The sequence below is a fragment of the Olea europaea genome, unplaced genomic scaffold, assembly GCF_002742605.1.
Source record: "Olea europaea var. sylvestris unplaced genomic scaffold, O_europaea_v1 scaffold1982, whole genome shotgun sequence".
Taxonomy (NCBI): domain Eukaryota; kingdom Viridiplantae; phylum Streptophyta; class Magnoliopsida; order Lamiales; family Oleaceae; genus Olea; species Olea europaea.
This window is the reverse complement of record NW_019237683.1, coordinates 15,987-34,715: the sequence shown is the minus strand read 5'-3', so window position 1 is coordinate 34,715 and position 18,729 is coordinate 15,987. Positions and strand designations below refer to the sequence as shown.

General features: G+C 35.4%; 1 long non-coding RNA gene across 1 annotated transcript; it reads right to left on the bottom strand.

The window, feature by feature from the left end:
• Window positions 1–7,771: 7,771 nt before the first annotated feature.
• Window positions 7,772–9,432, bottom strand: LOC111379400. Its single transcript, XR_002700043.1, has 2 exons — window positions 9,082–9,432; window positions 7,772–8,103 (listed from the first exon to the last, which is right to left on the bottom strand). It is a non-coding gene; the product is annotated as an uncharacterized LOC111379400 (long non-coding RNA).
• Between the last annotated feature and the right edge of the window lie 9,297 nt (window positions 9,433–18,729).

The following is an 18,729-nucleotide window of genomic DNA, read 5'->3' as shown; positions in this document are numbered from 1 at the left end:
AGTTATTCATTAACAATGACGGCTACTGTTATGATCAAAATTAGCAATGGATATCAGTACAATGTTACAAAGGGAAAGTCAATACGAAATAACAAAAAGAAAAAGTTAAGACATTATATGTCTTGATTACAATTCGCCCCATATCAAACGAATTCTTTCCCTAAGTCTCCCCCAGTCCTCGCTCTGCCGAAAAGAAGTGATATTCAATTCAGCTACAACATCATCATCAACTTCCAACTTCTTGTACTGCTTGACCAAAGATTTAGTTCGCTCAATTCCTTGGGAGGCATTACGCTTTTTAGCAGCCATTCTCACCTTGCAGTCATCCATATTGGCTTGAAGCTCCTTCATCTGTGCAGTCAAACTAGTCATCAAAGAGTTTTCAATCATGACTTCGGAAGAGATTTCTTTCAACTCGTCCTGAGCTTTGTTGATCTCAAGAAGCAAGGACTCTTTTTCAGATATAGCGCGAAGATATTGAGTACTTTTGGCCTTCAATTCAACATTCTTGGCCAGCAGGGAAAGGACCTTGAAATGGACAACTTTCAATATCGCTTTAAAATCAGCAAAAAGATTGAGCGACGGAAGTGTCAGTGCTTGCTCCAATTTCACATTCAAATGCTCAAGCTTCTCCTTATGTTTGGCAGCACTAACCTTACCGATGTCCATATCCATGAAGGACACATACTCAAATATCGACTGCTTGAGGAACTTCATATCTTCCTCTGAAGAAGCAGAAGGACAACTGGCTGAAGCAGGACGAGATGTCTTGAATTGTCCCTAGGAAGTAAACAAGTCTTGGATGGAACGCACAATTTTATCAGCATCCTGCAAAGAAAGTTGCAAATATTGAAGGTTTCCACTACACTAAACAAAGTAGAGGTAAAGGTGAAGCAAATATTACCTCATCAGCAATCTTGGAAGGTGGCATATCCCCAACCAAATCTGCCACCTGTGGCTCCACCATTCGTGAGGACTTCCCCTTGTCTAAGCAAGAAGACCTTGTCGTAACGGGCAGACTCATGGGAGCATCTGCAGAACTCAAAAAGTAACAAATCAAGAATCAATAGCACAAACAAAGGTAAAGCATCAAAAAATGAATGACCTTCTGTTTCGACGTTTGGGGGGTCAACGCCCTGGGAAGAAGGTGGCTCATCCATTGGTTATAATGAAGATTCTGGGACTGAAGATTTCTCTTTAAGTGTAGTCCTTTTATCAGCTGGTTTGGACGAAGCAACCTCAGTAGAGGATGATGGAACAGGAGCTGCCAACACCAAAGCCTTCAAAAGAGAGGCTGAACTTTTCTGAGAAATCCAAATAAACCATCAGCACATANATCAGCACATAGAAAAGTTTCAAGTATGGAAAAGTACGCTTGTGAGTAAACCAATTTAATTACCTTTCTCCTGATGATAAGAGGGGTGTCATCATCCTCCAGAATGGGAGATGTTGAGACTGGCCGTTTGCGGCTCGGGGCACTTTTGGCTATAGTAGGCTTGGTAGGGAGAGAAGAAGATGGACGAGCAGACTGTTTAGCGCGACGAGGAGGAGAAGGACTCCGGATCGACAAAAGGGTGACTAAAACAGGAGGAGGGGAAGAAATGCGTGGCTGGTCCAGTGAATGAAAGGCACAATTGGCACCAGTCGCAAATAATCTGCGCTTCACTGACGGCCAAAGTTGTTCAAAAAGGGGATGGATGGCACAGCTAGAATTGAAGGGGGCTAATGAAAAATGGCTCGTTAAAAGAAGATTGCGAGCATTTATAGCCTCTGCCTCCGCCTTATTAATGATATGGAAGCGGTCTATCAAATTCCTTGAATAGCAAGGAGGAACATGCCAGGTTTGGCCGAAACCAAATTGGCAAGCAAAAAATTGGGGAGCATATATTTCTACCCTAGCCTTGGCATTGGTCCCTGTTAAAATATCATGAAATAACTCCCTCCCGGTTAAAAACTGGATCCAAATGAGCAGAGAGGTGCTCGCGCTGTCTATAGTGGAGAGAGGATGCACATAGTCTGGAGTCAAAAAGGGAGGAAAAGGAAAGAAAGAAGGGATTGAATCCAAAGTATAAAAGAATGAAAAAATGTCTTTTCTAGACATATTTACAGGAGTCAGGGGCTCAATGGCTAGCCCATAGCAGCTAGCAGAAGGACGAGAAAATGATGGAGCACCAAGCGATGGAAAATAGGATCTCAACCACATTTGAGTGAACCAAAGAGGTCCACTGCCAGTGGGAGATGCACCATTCTTCAATTGAGATTAAAGAGAAGCCATGCCTCTATAGAGGGCAGCCAAAAAGAAAGAACATAAATTCAGAGGCCTACCACGTGTCAATTCGTGCGCTATGGGTAAATAGCTCAGGGAGGGCTTTATGCTTGGTACACACAAAATATATTTACAAAGCCAAACCAAAAGAAAAGCCACTCGCTCAGTATGGGAAGGTTCAGCGCTCGAGTGGTTATGAAGGGTTTGCAAGCTTGAATAAGACTCGGTGAGGTTTTTACCAAACTTTGGGGAGCCACCAGAAACCAAGATACCAGGAAAAATGGTATCGCCCAAAGGTGGCAGATTCACTAGGGCCCCAATATCCCTTAAAGTAATAGACATGGGGCCAAGAGGGAAAACAAAGGTATTGTACTCAGAAGACCAAATATTTAAAACGATCGAAAAAAGTGCTGAATCAAAAGTAGGGGGTTGCAGAGAGATTTCTAACAAATCAGAAATCCTAGCATTATCAAAAAGTGCCTTAGTAGGACCATGGTCCACAAGGCGAGCATGCCACCTACGAAAAACTATATCAGATTTAGGCTAAGTGCGAATACCTCTTTCACGAAGTGGCCCCAGCGGCAGAGAGTTTAGAAATGGAGGGCCTTGAGTACATGGAAACAGCTGGCCCACCGCCGCTTGTTCGACTGCCTCTGCATTGTTGAAGAAAGGACATAGGTAGAACTCATTGAGTTCGACATTGGCAGGTGCGAGAAAGTTCGGAGTTATGTATGGACGATTAAGGAGTTTCTGAAAGTCATCGAAACTAAAGGAGTCGCCAGATTGAGATTGTGAAGTAGTCATTAGGGACGAAACGGAGTTTTTCAGAATTACGTAGCAGCGAAGCAAAGAGATGAACAGTAAATTGTGGGAGAGAAACGCGAAAAAGTGAGGCGTGATTTAATGGTGCAGTGAAATGGCGTATTTGGGAGTTATAAGGGTTTGCAAAACGTCGCACCTTTTCAAACTATGGAAGAAAACAATGATTGAAATTCTTGGGAATTTTGAATGTTGCTGGAAAAACAAAATGAATATGGCAAAATTTAATAATTGGTATTAATTCTGCCATATTGGGGGGGTAATTGTTGACACATAAAAATTCAGCCCAAATCGAACGGTCCAAGGAATGAAGCCCAATTGGAAGATCCCCAAATTAGATAGCCCAAAGAACGAAGCCCAATCAGACAATTCAGGATAAAGGCCCAAATAGGGAAGCCCATGAACGCGGCAACACCATCGCCCAAGCTTGCAAGTCGCCCAAGATCTGAGCGAATGGAGTGCCATGCAGTCGCCCAGAACTGCTACTCTATTCTCGCCCAAACCTTCGAGTCGCCCAAGGTCTTAGCAAACATGAAGTGTTGTGGTTATCAAGAAGCGCAGTTATCAAAGCAGTTATTAAAGCAGCCCTATTACGTTCCACGATTGAAGGAATTCAATTGAAGACGGTTGAACGACAAAGAGTAATGGCAACAGTTAGAAAAGGCAGTTCCATGACAAGTTGACCATTACAAGGAAAGTGGGCAGTTATAGAACGATCAAGCAGTTTTTAGGTGGTTGATCACAAAGAGATCATCCAGGGAGTATAAAAGGAAGAAAAGACATAGAGCAAAAGGACCCCCGAATCAAAAAACTCTCGAACAGAGAACATGCAATTTTAAATTTCTTAGTTTAGATTTAAACACTTCTTTCAGTAACTCGTGTGCTTGCGCCCCTTGGAGGCATTCTGTTTTTACTTTCCGATTGTAAAGTCATCGCCAATAAAGAACGCCCCCTTTTTGGGATTTTATTTCAAGAGGTTTGTCCCTTACACAATCTTCTGATCCTTTTTTAATTGTTAGCGACAAACCCGCGCGAAACAACTGTGTTAAACGATAAAGAGCCGAAAGAGACAGAAACTTAGCAACATTACTCGCAATACAATCTTTTCAATTTCGCTGGAAATTTTTGTATGGAATTTTTCAAATACATAAGAGTGTTGAGAGGAGAAATATTTAACGGAACTGTCAATTCCTAAATGTGAAGAACAAAAATGAAAGATCAGCCATGAAAACACAGAACAGAAATCCGAACTTCAAGATCTTATGTCAGATTAGTAATACAATGCATGACTACGTGAGAGCAATATTTAGAGCTTGCTTGGTACTGATTAAGAGAATTAATTTTTTGATCGTTAGCTTGAAAAGTGGTCCTACCTGCGAATGAAGAGGTCAAAAATGATGGCTGACCATATTAAATAACGGTCAAAAATTTAATTTTTTTGCTTAAAAAATCAGAACCAAATGATATTGAAGAGGAATGACATTTGTTAGAAGAAACACACTAATATACCTTGGCAAAATAATTGCAATTAGTTTAGCCATTCAAGTCATTCGAAGAATTCAGATGCGAAAAGAGATGTAGTAATATAACAAGAAGATTGTTAGCTTTCAATTCTATGCATAATCACAAGTGTCCACTTCCAACAATATTTGATTTAAATGGATGGAGTATGGCATCAGTATAAATAAAAATATGTGAAAAAAAGGGTGTATCAAACTGTCTGTCTTTGTTTCTCCCCTCTTCTACTTCTTATCCAATTCTTTAGTGTCGAAGTTTAGTCGTCGCTAAACACTAAACTCAAATTTTAACCGTTCAACAAAAAATACTTAAGTAGTCACTCTACCCATTTTTAGAGCAATGGTTTTTGACACAAATTCATGTTCTCTACTTCTTTCATTCTCAAGATCCCAATTTATCGAGATATTTGACCAATTAAATTAATCTCACCACTAATAAATCAAAGAACTATTAAAATCATGAAAAAATATGCATGATCCTATCAAGGGATTTAGATGTGTTTCACAGCGATCAAGTAGAGTTTAATTCTCCGCACGACAATGCTATATAATTAAACTCGATGGATGGTCTGTTCTTGTAATTGTGATCATATACACTTTAATATGCATGCTCAATGATAATTAAATATAATAAATAAATAAAATTATAATTTATTTTTATCACAGTAAAATATACTATTTGAGGAAACAACCTAACGCTAGAATCTAGAGTTAATTCTACAATTTAAATATCTAGATTCCAAAAACATATCCACACTATCAACTTTATTAAATCATTATTTTTTCCACTTATAAATAATTCGTCACTTCTTTCCTATATAAACGTAGTACTGGATAACATTCATTGTGTGTCGAATATCATGATGTTCAAATTTTAAGCTCTCATATCAACTGAACTTCACCACAAATGCAATCATGTTTAACAAAAAAGTTATGTATTACTTTTAAGAACTACTAGACGTGATTTAAACTTTGGTTATGTTTAAAAAAAGGAATTAATTACTTTTGATGATTTGTTTAAACCACTTTCCACTATATGACATGAAAAACAAGTGCTCTCCTATTCCAACTTTCCACAGGCTTCGATAGCACAATCGAGACAACTATGGATCCTGCTTTCTTCTTATCATTACATGCACATCAAAAGAAATTCAGAAGAATACAGAAAATCAAATGGGGTAACAAAATACTATCAACTGATCCTTGATCTCCATCATTAAATGCTGAGGGGTTGTTTGAGCCCTATTTTTCTCAAAAAATACATTTTGAAATAGTGTTATGATGGGAAATGTGTGGTTAAAAAATAAGGAAATGATTTAGATTTGTAATATTATTTTATTGAAAAATTTGTGGTTGATATAGTGTCAAATCACTGTTGAAGAATATATTTTGATGAAAATTAAGGCTTTGTTTGTCTACCATTTTTTTACATTTTAACATATTATTTATTCTACAGTACTCATTCTTAGTTACACGTTCTTCATTAAAATAATATTACATGTAAATCAAAAAAATTTACTTCTTTTTTAACTACACATTTCAACATCAATCACTATTCCATTGTTATAATCTGGATAATATGCAAGCAAAAGTGCAAATAGAGAAATCAATTTTTTGAAAATCTGTTATATGTCAACAAAATCTTGGAAAATATACTTTTGTAGAGAAAAAAGTGTAAAAAGCAAGATCCAAAAGGCGCATGTATACGTTTTCTCTTGCAACATTCAACAAATTTCAAGTGCCAGAATAAAAATACATGTTTCCCCATTCTGTCATCATATGTTATAGGAAAACAATAACCCTAAAGAGGTCGGTCCTTGCAGATTTTGAGCCAGAGTTTGCTGATGAACCATAAGAGCCATCTTCAAACTATGAATCTCAATAAGAAGTAATAATTGTAGGCCTAAATTCATCACACAGACAACAACAAAAAAAATTTGGACACCTTCCTACATATGCAGAGACCCAAAACAAGTTTTGTAGACCTTCCTACAAATCACAACATGGATCGTATTACTAGAAAATCGATCTTATGAAACAACAAGACTGTATTAGAAGTTAGAACAATAAACCTTCGTGACCCAATACTTGAAGAACACAATCAACCCAAGAATTAGAATGTGGTATCAAGAATCAAGTAGACAAATTTGGAAGAAACAAAGCAATAATCTGTGTTTTGAATCTTCGATTTCGCATAGAGAACATGAAGGAGAAATCAAATGATTGTGAGATAAATAAGGGTCACTTTAATCCAAGTAAAGCGGAAGCGGCAGGGACGGAGCCAAGAATTAATGTTACGGGGGGCAAAGCTTTAGAAATTTAATGTATGAATAAAATTCATAATATAATATTATCAGTTACAGTTGTACCCGACGATATTTTATAGCATAAAATTCATCAATAATAGAATCTAAATCTAAATCCAAAGAAAATTCTCATTCAATGTAAAGTGTTATACAATCAGCAAGAAAATCATCATCTATTTTGTTACGAATTTCCGTCGTCACATGTTTCATTGCAGAAAAAGCTCGCTCCATAGTAACCGTTGAAACAGGCAGTGTCAATACTAGACGAATCAATTTAGTCAAATTGACGTAACTCTCCGATTTTCTACTTGCAACCAATTCTTGATATAAATCAAAAAGTGTAGATACTTGAAATCGAGGTTCAGAAATCACATTATGCTGAAAATGTTGCAACTCAACTTTCAAATTATAAATATCTTATTGTGTAAAATCTTGAGGATAAAATTTCTCTGCAGGCTTGCAAATATTATCCATATTAAATGATTCAAAAGAATTTTTCAGATCCAATGCCACACCGAGAGAAAGGAGTTCTAATGATGTCTCATTAAATCTTGTATCTAACTCCGTCATTAGAAAATCTATAGCTACATTAAAAATATCGAAGTGGTAATGATGTTCGATGATAGGATACTCATGACCACGAGAACGACCAACCATGTATCAACCATGAAAATCAGGTATATGTATATCATTTTTTGAGCAAAAATAATTCACCTCTTCAAGAAATTCTTCCCAGGGATCTTCTCTCAATTCTTGAATGATGATTTTTATAGTATGGACAAATCTTATAGCAGTTAAGATGTCTTGAGTTTTTTTTTGAAGGGCTTGACAAAGCATATCTGTGATTGCCAACATTAGGAGCATTAAATGCAAAATAAATACAAATTCAAATGTTGTCAATTTTTTGTATACACCACCCACTTCAGATCGAGTTCTTACATTTGGAGAATGATCACCAAGATACTCAAGCACCTTTCAAGTTGCAGCATACATATCAATCAAATTCTTTACAAAGTTGTAATGAGAAGACCAACGAGTACCTCCAGCTCGTTGCAAGTTACCAATTTGATTATCCCCACTTCTAGTCTTTCGTTCTCCAATTTCGAACAAATGTTCAATTTCTTTTTTTGGGAACTTTTGAACTCATTGATGCGCTTAGGAGATGATGTAATCATATTAATAACATTGTCCAAATCTGAAAAGAATGAATTAATAACTGCAACATCCCTAGCTGCTGAAACCAACTTGAGTTGTAAATGATGGGCAAAGCAATGGACATAATATGCATACGGACAATCTCTAAGAAATAATGCTTGTAGTCCATTCCAAGCACCACGCATGTTATTAGCACTATCATACCCTTCACTTCTTATGTTTTGCAGTTGAAGGTTAAACAAGAACATCAAAAATTTGATTATTAAGATTTAACGATGTAGTGTCACTAACACTTTTGATTGCCAAAAAAAAAAAAGTTCTGTCAAAATTCTATTACCACTCACAAACCTGAAGATAATAGCCATTTGTTCTTGTGAAGATGCATCTCGAGCTTCATCAATAAGAATACTAAACTTTGCATTAATCAGTTATGTTTAATCAGTTATTTTTCAAAACCTCATTAATCTATTTTGTACTGCACTTCATCAACAAGAATAATAAACCTCACTTATTTTTCAATTATTTTGTACTATATACTACATTAATAGGTTATGCTTATATTTCTATTCATCTGTTATTTGCTTAATGCTTATATAATCCGGTGAACATCATTTCAAATTCAGAATGAAATGTTGGAGGACGTGTTAAAGACTTTCTACCTCATTTTATTTCTATAAATTAATACTACCGTTGAAGTTTAGCAAAATTTACACGCCTAATTAATTCCAATTATTTATAGTGGCAAATGCATTTGGATCTGAATCCGATGGATGATCATCAATAGGGAGTTGGAGACTTCGAATTCCAAATGCATGCCTTTTGCAAAAAAAAAATGTAGCATAATAATATAACCCATAAACATAACATAGATAAAAAAATTATCGTTAATCAAATACATTACACACAGCAAAAAAAAATTAAAACATCAAAACACCTTGCCTAAAAAAATTGTTTTAATACAAAAAAAGAGTTATTTTAAATCATGACACAAGTATTAAAAAGGGCCACAATTACTAACCAATAATCGAAAGATATGAGTTGTTGGCTAAAAATGGGGTTCGAATCGAATTATCGATGGAGTTGCCGACAGCCGACCTAAACTCATCAACCTTCACATGTTCTTCTTTCTTGTTTGTGGCCGACGATCTCCTTTGAGATGGTAATTAGGGAAAAGAATAGAAAGGTTGGGGATTAGCCTATTAGGGTTATTCAAAGATTTGAGAATTTTTGTTTTCAAAACTTTCAATAAAAAAGCCACAGACCGAGAGAGAGAGAGACGCGTAAATCTGGGCAGGTGGAATGAAAGTGAAGGAGATATATTTGTTCATTTTGTTGTATAATCCGGTGTTGGGCAATGGGCTATTGCCTATTGGGTATTAAAATAGTTTTTTGGGCCAGGTTGATGGGTGGGCTAATGGACTAAAACTAAAAATTTTCTAAAATTTTTTTGGGCTTGTAATGGACATGGGCTTTGGCAGCATTGGGTTGTAGCCTAGTGCTGCCCCCTCCCTCCCTTCCCTCTGTCTCTGGAAAGCGGTGTCACGAGTTTCTTAAAAACAAGATAATTCAATGAGTTTCTAGAAAGACTTTTAGAGCCCGTTTGACATGACTTTTGAAAAGCCAAAAGGAGCTTTTGGACTCGTTTGACTAATTTTTTTAAAGTGTTTTTAATGATTAAAATAACTTTTAGAGAAAGCTAGTTTAATGTGGCTTCTTTTAAAAACACTTCTGGAATAGAAAATACTTTTAAATATTAGTTTTCAAACAAAAATTAAAATAACTTCCTCCAAAAGTTCTTTTACAAGAAGTAAAAGTTATGTCAAACGAGCCCTTAATTAGAGTTTTTATAAGTCAAATCGAAACAGTTTTGAGCATACAATTGAACTAGCTATCCAATCTGATTTTTAAAATATTGGTTATTATTGATAAGGGAAAATTTCATAAGAGGATAACTATTATCCATTTCAAAAGTAAGAAAAATGTTTCAAATTTCAAAAATTAAATATTCATTAAAATTTATTTATAATTTAATTAATTAATTATATATTTTATTAATTAAATATATTAAGGTCACATATCTATATAATTTAATTATCCACATATTATTTTTCGATCACAAATCAGAATTTTTTAATGTTACAAATTATTTTACGATCACAATTTAAATTTTTTTACTAGTCCCAATTTGTTCATATGTCACAGATTAAAAATTTACACGTCACAATTTACATATAATTCACAGATCACAAATATTATAGGTCACAATTTATTAGACAAACACAAATTATTAATTTTTTTTAGGTTACGAATTATTTCTTGATCACAATTTATCTTTTTCATTGGTCCCATGTTATTTATTGGTCTCGGATTAACCAATGCACTGGTCACAATCAACCAAATAATCTGTGATCATCACCAACACCTGTGACCACCACTTCAAAGATGCCTCCAACAGCACTACCACCATCGTCGCCAAAACTACCACCACATTGGTCACAAATTAATCATTTTATTTGTCACAATTTTCAATCAACCAATAAAATTATCATAAACACCCACACCGCATCCAACCACTCCAAAGCATCACACCACTGCCTACCACCACCAGAGACGTTGCCCGCCGCCACAATCGTTGATATCACCACCACTACAACACCAACAACACCCACGCCTCATCCCAGCCACCACCACAACACCACCACCATACGCTCCATCAACACCATCAAAACAGAGAGAAATCTCGTCCATGGCTTGGCACGACCTTGCCCAGTGCTACATCGCTGACTTTTGGCTAACGATTTGCCCTTCTTCTGGCAGACAATTCAAGATCCACCTCCACAAAACCTCCACTGCCACCATCACCACAAAACCCTAGCAAATCATTAGTGTACCATCGCGCAGCTAAGGATGAATCTATTCTTCTGGCCGACGATATCTGTGACCATCATCAATCGGTGATGGTTTGGCTGAGAGAGACTGCGGCATCTACGAGTATAAAGAGAGAGGAGTGAGAGAAGCAAATATAGAGAAAGAAAGGAGGGAGTGAATTGATTAGGGTTTTGGGATGAAAATTGTATATTTGATATTTATATTTAAATGTGAAATATCTTATTTGTGAAATGTGAAAGTTCCCACCTGATTTTAGAATATATGATTTAACACTAGGAATTTCTGTAACTTCCACTATTGATAATTAGTCAATTTAGATCGGATCAAGTCCGTGGTTGTAGATATCTACATAATTCATAGTTAAAATAAGTGTAATTTTTTTTTTAATTACATATTTTAATGTACTGAAAATTTCATGTCGGTATTTTTTCAATTGATTCAAAAATTGAATATTAAGGGCGTGAAATATATATTTATGGCTTGCCTATTTAGTTTAAAATAATTAATAATTTAAATTGACTTTTCACTTGGTTCAAATATTTATTGAGAAATCATCTATATAAATTGTTGGAAAAATATTAAATTATGTATTAATGAGAATAAAATAATTTTGTTGGAATAATAAAACAAACACATAAATAATTCAAATGGATTTTTCTTGATTTCACCTAATTCTTTCACCTTCTTTGTGTTCTTCAAGAACTCAAAAATGAGATTTTTTGTGTGCGTGAATGACAAAATTAACATACATTAAACTTCAATATAAGTGGCTGTTTATAATGTGTCATAGGATTCAAAATTATTTATTCATTTATTATTTATTCCTTTTAGATGAACCATGATTTATGCAACTTATTTAAATTTATTCGGTAGTAAACATAATTTGTTGTCGTCGTCGTCGTCGTTGTATTTGTTCTCTTTTACATCCACCTCTTGAAATTAGAATTTTGATGGGATTATTAAACAGAAGAAAACTTCAAATGATTGAATCCAAAATTTCTATACCAAATCACGTGAAATATAAGAAAACACATTTTTTACATGAAAATAAGGTAACAGTTTATTTTCAAAAAAATCCACCTTAATTTGGGTCACAAATCCAACAAATTCCACCTTGATACAAATTCTATTGCAACGAACGAAACTCCAAGATTTCAAATCTGTCTGCATCGAAATAGCCAATCTTCTCAACTCAGTAACCAAAACTCTCCAAACCAGACCCTCGTCCTCTGCAAGGTGTCCACAAGCAACACCTGAACAAAAATCCTAGGTTCCTAAAATTCCACCGAGGAATTACTGTTGACCAAATAGGGCCGAAGCATACCCTGTAGTAGAAACCATACCATATGCTGGATCAGAAGGCCCATTTCTAGAACTATAGCCTTTAACGTTCCCAAAAGCATCCCAAACATTATTGACATCATGGTACCTACGCTCTATGAGTCCAATCCTAGCAAATGAATACAGTGTATCTGCTGAAATTGGTGGCAAAGTGGAATCATCAATGCTCCACTAAGCAATGTTCTGAATCGACCTAAAGCCCGTCACAAGAGGTACTGTACTGAACTGAATATTCACCATGATACTGAACTTATCTCGATGTCTCTTAACTGGTTTTGCGCTTCCTTGTAAGATGTACAACTGAGACTTTTTCCATTACTCCAATGCAACCCGGACACCCATTTGGACCTTCAAGACTCCTCCTCCACAAGAGAATTTATGCCCTTTTATAATCAGAGTACTAAGTAAGATGAGATTCCTTTTCAAGTCTGGAACATATCGAACCTCATCAATTGTTCTGACTGTTCCATCCTATAACCTTAATCTGACTCGACTGATTCCATCAACGCGACAAGACTGGTTGTTTCCCATCACAACTCTACCTTGTTTGACGGCCTTATATGTCTAAAAGAAATTTCGATTAGAACACATATGATGCTAACATGCCGAATCGAGAATCCACTCTTCATCAAGCCTAGATTCCTATTAGATACCACGATCAACATCACATCTCCGCCGCCTGAAAAATTCTCAACTGCATTTGTTTCGTCTAAAGTCAAAGTTTGTGCTCCATGATTTGCAGCTAAATCACCTTTAGCATGCAACTTATCACAATCCTTCCAAACATGTCCCTTACGTCTGCAATAGAAGCAAAATAAATTGCTGTTATTCTTCGATCTGCCACTTCATCCACTACCATAAGATACAAGAGCTCCCTCATCTCTCGATGTAACTCCAACTAAATGCTTCAACTTCTCCTTTGAGTGCAAAGCATCATAGACGTCGTCTACAGTCAAAGTATCCCGACTATAAAAAATAGTGTCCCGAAATGACGCATAAGAGTTAGGCAGCGAACATAATACAATCAAGACAAGATCATCTTCATTGTACTTAACCTCCAACGTTTCCAAATCTCAGAAAATTTCCTTGAACATGGCAATATGGTTTTCCAACGACTTTCCTTCCGCTATGCTATGGGAATATAGCTTCTGCTTTAAAGCCAGTTTACTGGTAAGACTCTTGGTCATACATAACTGCTCCAGTTTCAACCACAAAGCAGCTGCTGTTTTCTCCTTTAAGACATCCTGCTAAATATTGTTGGATAGATGAAGATGAATCAACGATAAAGCCTTCCAATCCCTCTATTGTTTCTCCTCCGTTGTTCAATTTGCTAACATCTTCTCAAACCAATCCTTAGAAGCCCAGTAGTCCTCATCTTTACTTGCCACAAAGAAAGTATTCTATTGCGATTCAGCAGTGGAATATCATACTTCATGATAGTCATCTTTGAAAAAAATCTCAACCAATCCTTAGAAGAAGAACTAAGCTCTGATACCACTTGTTGGACTCGGAAGAATTGTAGTAAATGAGATTAATGACGTAATATGAAGTAATGAAGATCGTAACAAGAAACAAAATTTAAAAGTAAAGAAATTAAAAAAGAAAGTTAATCTCAGAATCTCGACGTCTTATTAATCGACAATATAGAGAGAAATAAAAGAACTCAGCAATTCTTACTTTTAACAAAATTGAAAGAGAAGACCACTATTTATAGGTACATGATATAGCATAAAGATAAAAATAATGTGGAATAAGGAAATAATATATTTCCATAAAAATTACGTGAAATATAAGAAAACAAATTTTCCTACATGAGAAAAAGGAAACAATTTATTTTAAAAAAAAATTCACCCCAATTTGGGTCACAAACCCAACAAATTAATGGAGAATTAGGTTAATAATTTAAGATGTACCCAATTGGATGGAACATTGAAATGCTTGTAATTTAAGATCAAAGAAAAGGTAGAATAATGAATAATACAACTCATTTTATTCTCTAATTTTCCTTTTTCTGCACTTCACATTCTGCTTATAAGTACTTGGCAACGAGCTCTCCTTCTCTTCTTCTACAAGTAGAAAAATAATTGGTGTATGCTAGTTTTCGCACAAGGCATCATTTGGTGACATCCGCAGCGAGGTTTTTAATGCTTGTGATGGTCTTGGTGCTTTTGTTCTTCTCAGTGACAGGAGCAGCATATGTGAAATACAAGGATTTGGAGAAAATATGGGACTAGGTTGTCCATGTGAGGTGATCCGACCCACAAGACATTAAAAAAGTTGAAGGGAGTGGTTTGAACTTGAAATTCAAACCTTAAACTCCTTATAACCACCTTTAACTCCCATACAACCTCGAATTTTTGTCTAGCATTTGAGAGAGAGAATGATGAAAAGAAAAATGGTGACATTCGTATGGAAAATATTACCAAAATTGGAGAGGCCTTAAAATCACTATTTTGGCATGAAAACTCACAAAATAAGACACTTAGATTGTGGATAATAATCCCCTTTCATTGTGATAGCGATTGAACCATTGGAGTGCAAGGAAATTGCATATTTGAAGATTTGGGAAGTAATGTGATTCAACCATTCAAAGGATATTGAAATTCATTTTTTCAAGTAAGAATTCTTGACTCAAAAGAATGCTACAAGTTATTACAGATAGAACAAAAGATTTGTTAAGAAGAATGACACTCAGAAGAAAAAATTGGTCACATGACTCAGATTGATATAAGGGTTGCTTCATCAGAAATTTTGGAGAAATACTTCATTGGTTCTTATCTTGCTAGATTTTGATCTAAACTTTCATGAAGAGTGGCTTTGATGATAATAACTTAATAGGCACGTGTTTTTTAGGCTAATTCTTTGTAATGGATGTAATTCTCTGTTAGTTATATCGTATATTAAGTTGTGGCAATCTCATTGAGGATAGGTTTGATATCCTCTCTATGATGCTGTCAAAGTATAGTCTCGTTATTGCTGTTAGCAAAGAATTTCGACCAAGATTTTAGTTTAAATACATGATATAGTGTACGGTAATGGCATCTTATTAAGTATTGAACTGGGCAGGGAGTACTCTAGTTGGTGGAGGCAATGAGCTTCCTCTCAAGGTCCCTGCTGAGACTTGGATCAATATGGCTAATGAGTTTTAAAAGGGTACTCCACTTGTGGTGGAATTCCTATCATTAGCGAAACTGTTGGAACTGATGCAATTCATGGCCAAAGCAATGCCTGCGGTGCCACTATTTTCCCTCACATTGTCAGACTTGGAGTTACTAGGCAAGTCTATACACCTTTTCCCAGTTGTTTTTATTTTATGGATACCGAATCTTTTCTGTTTTTTTCCAAATGATTGAAGTTATATGAAATCTGTAAATAGGGATGGCAAACAACTTAAGAACATTGGGGCTGTGACTGCTTTTGAAATGAGGGAAACTGGAATCCCTTACACTTTTGCTCCTGTATCGTGGAAAGAAAAATTAGCAGCAATAGGCTAATCCTTTGCATCTTCTCTCATTGTTTTCACTGGTTTAAATTTCAGGTTTGTCGGGACCCTAGATGGGTTCGTTGTTTTGAAAGCTACATCGAAGACCATAAAATAGTTCAAGCAATGACTGAGGTAATACCTGGCCTACAAGGAGATGTTCCAGCTGATTATCCAAGGAAATTTCCATACATAAATGGGAGGTATGAGCTACACGTGAATATTGTCTACTGTTATCCAATCCTCCACCCCAAGTGGGCCATAAGTTTGACTGGTTTTGATTGTTGCTTGTGATCAAGGACAAATGTTGCAGCCTGTGCAAAGAACTTTGTGGGAGATGGTGGGACGACCAATGGCTTTGACGAGTATAACACAGTTATAGACTGGAATGGATTGCTCAGCATCCATATGCCTCCATATCTTGACGCCATTTCAAGAGGCATGGCAACGGTTATGATAGCCCACTAAAGCTTGAACGAAAGAAGATGCACAACTATGATCTCATCACAGGATACCTCAAAAAAGAGCTCAAATTCAAAGTAAAGACGGCTCTTATCCATTGTTTCATTTCATTCGCAATTCTACAAAAATATGCAAATAATAGGTTTGACATCATCGAGTGGTTTTATTTCATGGTTTGTCATATCAGATTCCGAAGGTATTGATAAGATAACCTATCCGCCCCATGCTAACCATACTCATTCAGTTCCAGAAGGTATTCATGCTGGAATTGAAATGGTGAGTCGAACTGTGATTTATATTCTAGTAGATATAGCAATGAACTGAAGGGACTCCAAAAAGGGATTCATATAGTTGATCAACAAAGCTTAGTTTGCTGTAATTCGCAGGTAATGGTTCCTGAGAAGTTCATTGAGTTCATTGATGTACTTACTCTTTTGGTGAAGGAAAAATTCATCCCTATCAGCAGAATAAATGATGCTGTCGAGAGGATACTGAGAGTCAAATTTTTATTAGGTCTATTCGAGAATCCAATGGCCGATGTCAACTTGGTGAATAAACTCGGATCTCAGGTTCGTCATTACATTTTTTTAGTTAATTAATTAAAACATCCTTTCCATCGAACAAGAATACAGAGAATTGGCCAAGGAGCAGTAAGGAAATCACCTGTGCTTCTAAAGAATGGTAATAATGGCGACGAACGGTTGCTGCCTCTTCCAAAGAAAGCACAGAAGATACGTGTGACAGGAAGTCTTGCCTGTCAATCTGGAGAGTGGACAATAGAATGGCCGTCTTTTTGGCAATATCACAGTTGGTATGTTATAAATATATAACTTCGTTCTATTAGACGAGGTGGTTCGATACTATATCAAAGGTAATGAATTTAAGTCTTACTAGAAAGTTTACGTGTTACATCTTTTTCATTTTGTTTGATACGTACTATAATTTTAGCTGTTGTGAAGAACCTTGTCAATCCCCTTACAGATGTAATCAACAACGAAAATCCAGACCCGGAATTCTTGAAATCCTAACGATTCTCTTATGTCATTGTCGTTGTTGGTAAAGTGCCTTATTCAGAAGTTGTTGGCAGTAACGCGAATCTTACAATAGCTGAACCAGGTTGTGACATGATGACTGATGTTTGTGAAGTTGTCAAATATGTTGTCGTTATCATTTCAGGCCGTCCAATTCAAATATTCAACAATGTCACGAGTAAATCTTGAAGTAAGAATTATACCCAAAAATCAATGTTTAGAGATTGTAATGGATAAGGCAGCCTCGTCAGATGAATAATGGATACTTCAATTCAAACCTGAATAAGATAAACAGAAATTATTATAATAATGCATTAATTTGAACAGTTGATCGGTACAGAAAATATTATGAAAACACAAATCCACTTCAAACGTCAAAGATGATGAATCAGGGAAAAATATAGAGAAAACCAATGAAAGAAAAAAACACACCCTGACCTTCCAATTTTATATGAAATCAGCTCCGGTGTTTGAAATCTAGGGGCTGGGGCAAAATCCATTTTGAGGTTTAATGGTATCAGAAATTTCTTGTTAAACCCCAGTAAATTGTGATTCTGAAATTGAATTTTCGATATCATTGGGTGATGGGCATGGCGATCAAGTCGGTGATTGCAGATACCCACATAATTCCGTGTAGAATTCTTGGGAGAAAACATTTAAAAGTACTTTTCATAAAATAAATTTAATTCTATTTTGTAAAAAAGTTACATATTTTAACGTCCTGGAAATTTCACGTTGATATTTTTTCAATTGATTCAAATATTGAATATAAAGGGCGTGAAATATATATTTATGGCTTGCCTATTTAGTTTAAAATAATTAATAATTCAAATTGATTTTTCACTTGGTTCAAATATTTATTGAGAAATCAGCTATGATAAATTGTTGAAAAAATTATTAAATTATGTATCAATAAGAATATAATAATTTTGTTGGAATAATAAAAACTAACACATTAAAAAAAAAAAAAAAAACTAACACATAAATGTTCTTGATTTCACCTAATTCTTTCACCTTCTTTGTGTTCTTCAAGAACTCAAAAATGAGATTTTTATGCTTGTGTGCACGACAAAATTAACATAAATTAAATTTGTAACATTCCGAATTTAACTATATTTTCATATGAAGTAAATTTAATATTGGCCATTTAGCAGATGAAATAGCCCATGCCCAACCTTGACATCACACTAAAGCCCAAAAGCTGAAACGATAAATGCTACCACTTATTTGTATAAATGATTCATTTTCTTTACGTGTATTTTTTAGAATTTATCCAAAAATTATTTGGGTCGAATATTTAAATATTTTGATAGTTGATAAAAATATATTGATATTACACTTATTTGGGCTTAAGAAAAAGTAATTCTGAGTTAGTCATGCTGGAGTTATCCTAATAGAAAGAAAAAGTATTACCCTCAAATATTTTATTAATATATAATAAAAAAGGAAAAGAAAAACAGGG